Source organism: Apaloderma vittatum, unplaced genomic scaffold (genome assembly GCF_000703405.1).
Source record: "Apaloderma vittatum isolate BGI_N311 unplaced genomic scaffold, ASM70340v1 scaffold43922, whole genome shotgun sequence".
NCBI classification, from domain to species: Eukaryota; Metazoa; Chordata; class Aves; order Trogoniformes; family Trogonidae; genus Apaloderma; species Apaloderma vittatum.
In genome coordinates, this window is record NW_009704920.1 from 7,586 (window position 1) to 13,752 (window position 6,167).

Below are 6,167 nucleotides of genomic sequence, written 5' to 3' on the forward strand. Positions count from 1 at the left end.
ATTACAAGCTGAAAATGCCTTTCTTGCTGTTACATTAAAATAGATAGATGTCAGGCCATCTTACTCTGATGTCGATCTGCAGGCTTCCCTAGAGGAAATAACAGGAACTGCAGCAGAGAAAAATAAGTCTCAGTAGAGCCTGGTGTGTGTTTTAGTTGGGTGTTCTGCAGTCAGTCATGGGCGAAGAATTCCTCATGTTACATGTTTTCCTGTGAGCTTCACAAAGAAATATTTGCTCATTTATCCCACTCTGCGACTGCTTGTTCCAATTAGTTGATTATGGAAGGACCAAGGAATTTCTCCCATTTTCATGGTAGATTACTCATCCCCAGCAGTTTGAAGAAACCAGTGGTGCTGCTTCCTAGCAGCAAGTAATGAAGTTGCAACAAAAGTACTTGGATGCTTAACAGCCACGTATCATGGATAAACTTCTACATCTTGCCTAATCTGCTGATTTATTCTTAGTGCTCAGTTACGCTTAGCCACACAGCATCCAACCATTGTTAGCAAATCTTAGTTTGAACTCAGAATGGCCTGGATCTCGTTATAAAACTGGCAATGGAAGAAGTGTTTCTATATCACAAACTAAAGACAATGGCTCTCAACATGATGCCAGACGAAGGTGTTTATGCCAGTAGTTCTGGAGCTGCTATGCTGGTTCCCAACAGATTAAAGCAGGACTGCTGTGACTATGGGCCTGCTGCTATGATGATTTACAGAAACAGCTGCTGCGTAACTGGTGATTTTGAATGTCTCATTTCTCCTTCCTCTTCCAGCTGCAGTGCTGGAAATAAATGTAGGATGTGGCGTAAGAATAACCATAATTTATTAAGAAGCTATGGAACTGAAGGGGAGAAGCAGGTCAACGACTACTCCCAGGTGTCCCTCCCAATCCAGAGGAGCAGGAACTCCCAGTAGGCAAATGGACAGGTGTAACGACTTGACTCATAAGAAGAAACAGGTGTGAGTGAAGGATGACCAAGCTAAAAAGCTTCCTCACCTCACTCCAACATATTTGGTTCTTAGAGGATGTGTGCATGCCTTGGTGTGTCACCTGAACTACTCTGGATCAACTACGGAAGCAGGTAAGCTATGCAGCTTTCCTCAAACTTTCCAACTGTAGCTAAGGTGTTAAGGGGATGACATCTGCTTTTTTTACGTTTGTATACTGCTATTCCAGGGAAACACTTTTGATTTTCAACCCAACTAGTCCAAATCATTGCCTACATAATCTCTGAGCAACAGAATTAAAAAAAAAATAAAATCAAATAATCCTCTAAAACACCAATACAGGCCTCCTCTTTGCCTAGAGCTTTTTAAAGGAAATCGGCACATTTTTTTCTCCAACATAAACTAGACAATGATGTGACTGCAGGCCATGGGAAATAAAGACATAAAGCCCACTTGCCAGACTTTTCCTTTCTCTCAAACTAAAAGCATAAAAATGCTAGTTTTCCTTTTACAGGTAGTGCACTGTATTCCTGCCATATAATTCTAGCATACGCTGGCAGGAGAAGGTGCTGCTTTTCCCATATTATTCCACTTGATGGCTAGCTACTATATACAGCAGAGTAACAGCAAAAAACCCTGCTCAATCATACACTATTTTTAAAAGGTAGGCATAGTACCACTCGTTTTTAAATAGTCTAAGGTTACTATCCTCTTCTAAGAGCAGTAATTTGTAACAGTCCTCCTGTAGCTGTTTTGTTGTTCTTTGATCCCCTAAAGGGAACAAATCTTCCCTGGACAAAGCCTCGCTCAAGATGTTCAGCTTACAGCCTTCTTTGTTCATTGTAAGGGACTCTCCAGAACATGTTTTTAATATGATTATGAAGCAGAGATTACAGTGTGTTACTTTATAATAAAGCTACAAATCAAGGCAGGAAAACCCAGCTGCTAAAATGATGGGGCCTGAGGAAAGGTAACTGTAAAAACTTAAATGTTTTAAGTGAGACTGCTGTTTTTGCTAGCATAATCTATTTTATGCTATGGACTGTGGATACCAGTTATCTTTGTTAGAAATGATCAACACCTATGCTTTCTTACTGCTGAAAGCAAAGATGAAGGTATTTTTTTGAAAGATTAGGAATCTATTGGGAGATTTGTTTCCTTAAAGATACAAGTCTGTTTTTCTAAGAATGTGTTTTAGAGAAAGGAGGCATCAGAGTGCACACTGCAGGCCACAAAAGGTAGGATGCTCCTCCCACCCCACAAACAGTGCCAATGATATACCTACAGGAGTCTCCTTTTATACCTACAGAAGTTCTCCTTAGTGAACTTGGCAAGATTTTAATGTGTGCATCTGCAGATGCATTGAAAAATGGAATGAAGAGAGAATACAGCTGGAAACTGTATCACTTGAGATGTCCATGAATAAACTCTGGTCATCCATTTTTTTAGTTTAAAAAAAAAAGTGCAATCATGATTAATAAAACTATGGAAAATAACTGTATTTACAGGTAGTTACAGTAAAAGCAAAAATAACAGGGAGTTTTGCTGTTAACTTGTACTACAAAATGGTAATATATTTGCCACTAAGCCTAAAGAAATGGTAATGTGTAGCTTTATCAACAGAAGCAATCCCCCTTAAATACTCCTTGTATTCTACAGAGAAAGATAAAATTGACTGAAGAAACAAAAAATAGCAAAACCCATTGTGGTTGCTCAACCAATACCACTAGCCACATGGTAGCTCAATTTTCTGTCTTTGAAAGCCTTTACTTAGCAAGGGTGACAGAACAATGACTCAACTGTAAATTACAGGTTAGTATGACTATAGAGCAAAATAAGTATGTGAAACTGTCCTGAGAATGTATTCTCAATAATTAGACTCCTCACTCATTTTGTATTGAACTGTAAAGAAGTTCAACTTACATGTAAGCAACAGTATTAGCATTTAAATAAATAGGCAGACAAGCACCAGTTGTTTAGCCAGCCAACAGTTAATTCACTGAATAGCTCTAATTAACTACACGTGTGTTCCCAACCTGTTCCAAATTTACCATAAAATGGGTAGTCTGAGTTCCTCACCAAGCAAGTGCAATTAAGAGATCTGAAAGAAACCACCTCACGTTCACATTGCTCAGGTTAGGTGGTGTTTTCAAAACCCTACACAGGCATAGCTGCAGCCCTTTTCCCGGATCACCTGCACCTTCATTAAGGTGTGGTATCCTTTTACCTACTGCATAGTCAAATCAAACCCGTTCTGTTCCTTTTCATCCATTTAGTATGATAAAAGCACTAAATGCTTTAACTTGCTACTCAGAAACATTTTGTATACCTACAGTTCTCAGCTGCTTTGGTAATGTTTTCTCTGTCCCCATACACAGTGCTGCAGCTGGTACTACGCAAGTCTTGCTTAACTGGAGGTTATAAGCTAAAGGAGAACAGTTCCAGCGCCCTGCTAATAAACAAAAACAATGTGGGCTCCTATACATAGCCCTAAATCACATGGCTCAAGCTGTTACAGCAACTGAGCTACCCCTCGGTAGGGACAACTGAATCATCGCAACAAATGGTCCTGTAAACAAACTACTGCAGACGATTTCAAACAAGTGGGGCAGAAAGGCTTCAGCCGTGACTTCAGTCTGCTGCCTCCCCAGGCTTCTACAAGATGCCTTCACTTGGGTCTTTAAACTGTGAGGCGTGCTTGCTCAGAGCGGAACTGCATGGCTTGACAATACACGTGTAATGCCAGTGTGACGCAGCAGAAAGGCACTACCAGTAGGTACCAAACAGCAGAGATACCTGAGAGGAAATAAGGCTTCTGTCAGCCACTCGTAGCTTAGCTAATTGTGTTCTTGACTGGAAGCTACTGCAAGTTGCTGGATGTGCAATGTGAACAGTTTTGTGTTGTGCCTTAATAGTAGTCACGCGCCCAAACACGCTGTTGTTGAGTTTTTCCAAGGAGGCTATTACTGATTGGCTGTTCAGCTGCACGTCTCACGCATCACCTCTGTGCCGCCAGTTGCTTTACCCAGACAGATCTGCTGCTGCCTCTGCAGGTTCACACCTTGCAGTTCCCTTAGGTGAAAGGGATGGCCCCACAGAGATCATGTTGTTACTGGGAAAACCAAAACAAGGTTTCCACCACTGTGGTCAAAAGAGACTTTGTGTTAGGTACATCTACAGAATGACACTTAAACTTCTATTAACTAAAAGTTTGTTTTCTCTAGTTTGAGTTCAGAAACAAGTGTATCTGCCTCTCTTGTTTCATTTTAGGTTGGAAGAGCAGGTATAGCAGCTTTCAGGTTAAGCTTTATTAAAAAAAAAAAAAGAAACCAAACTGGATTCAGTTTATGTTTCTGTAGAATAACATAATATTTGTATTATTCCAATCAAAACAGAACAGGTGCAGGCTGGCATTAAGTCTCGGATGCATTGTCCCATGTAGTTTAAATCCTTTGGTCTCTGGTAAACTTTCATAGATGCTTTCTATTTTATCCTCCTACTCTTCTGTACTGCATATTTATCCTGCTTGTTACTTCGCCCTCGTGTGGATGTAGTATTCACCTCGCTTGTAAACCGTTGATTAGCTTGCACTGAAATGGTTGCCACCAGTGGCTTACAGCATTAGTATTAAAAGCTTGTTATGTGAGATTCTTACAATATATATTTTGGTGTGTTATTCCAGCCACTGGTCTGTGCTTTCTGGTTTTGATCAAAAAAAACCCCAGCTCTTTGAGTTCGGTTCCTTACACTTCAGGATGTTTACAGGCAACAGATTTTGGACTGTATTTTATTACAAACCATATGAAGTGCTATCACCTTGTAGGAAGAATACAAGGTACAAGTGGTATGGTTCCTCAGCAAATATTCTGTAGGAAGATACTGAGGTATTTAAGTAGAATCTGCAGAGTTATGAAGTCCTGAGTATCAGAGTTTAACTAGCAAGTTTCCTTTTTAGTCTCTTCTTGAGTTTGACACTGTTTGTCTCATTTTTACTCTGTTATTTCCAAGTTTCTAAGGGTCAGGAGCATGCTGTCGTGCTTCTTAACCGATACCTTTTACTCCTGTACCTAAGGTTAAAATTATTGCTGGATGTAAGATTAGAATTCTTTGCCTAAACCAGATGGCAGGAGGAATTGCCCTCTACAGTAGGTAGCACAGAGAAGTTCTTAACTGCCTTTTTTTTTTTTAATACACAGTGTATATGAGGCTTATCTTCATACTTTTGCAGTAAAGTTTTGATATGCTAGAGAACATTGAAATGTGTTCATTTATGGCACTGGATTCTGTAAAACAAGTGTTAGGCTAGACTAAATATCCACTATATGGTTGCCTGCAGGTGTAGGGACTGCACTTCGCCCATACCAGTTCCACAGTACAACCTCAATATTACATTTGTAGGGTTGAAAAACTGGCTTACTTGTTAGTAAGGATTAGGGCTTTAACCCATTCTTTCAAAAATAGATGATTTTTCTCATCTGCAAAGCATACGGTACGCTGTATAACAGTACAGGGGGAGAGGGAAGGAGGGAAGAGTAAGAGACAAAAATGAACGCTCAAGTATGAAGAGTTGCCCCAAAGCACTTTCCCGTGGCTCTAAAAACTCAAACAATGGCAACAGACTTTGGAAAAGTTGTTCCAATTTATTTCTAAATGAGTACCATTGGATACGATGAATACCTTAAGGATAGCTCAGTGGGAAAAATCAAATCAGCAGTTAGTATTGTAGCACAAGCCCTAGAAGGGTTAAAAGAAGGAAAGACAAGGTTAAACTTGGCATGATTATTTGTGAAATATGCAACAATGGCCCAGAAGGTATACAAAAATATAACTTTAAAGGAAAAATAAAAAGGGGTCTGAAGAAGTAAAGCCCAAATCCTAAAATGACAGGTCCGTTTCTTACTGAAGTCACTAGACCTGAAGGTCAATGATTAAAATTTTCATTAAACAAAAATTACTGTAGTTACAGATTTTTAATTTTTTTTTAACAGAGCTGGAAAGCATATCAGTATTTGTCTAGTACCACCTGCAGAAATAAATCAGTGAATTAAGGGAACTAAAATACAATTAAATTTATGAAAAAAAAATCATTGATAGTTTCAGGCATTAATTAAGACCCAGATGCCTAAAGGTAAAACATTATTTTGAGGAAAATCTATCTTTCAGAAGGTAGAAAAATGTACTTGAAGTCAGCAGAATCAAAACAAGGTATGGCATGC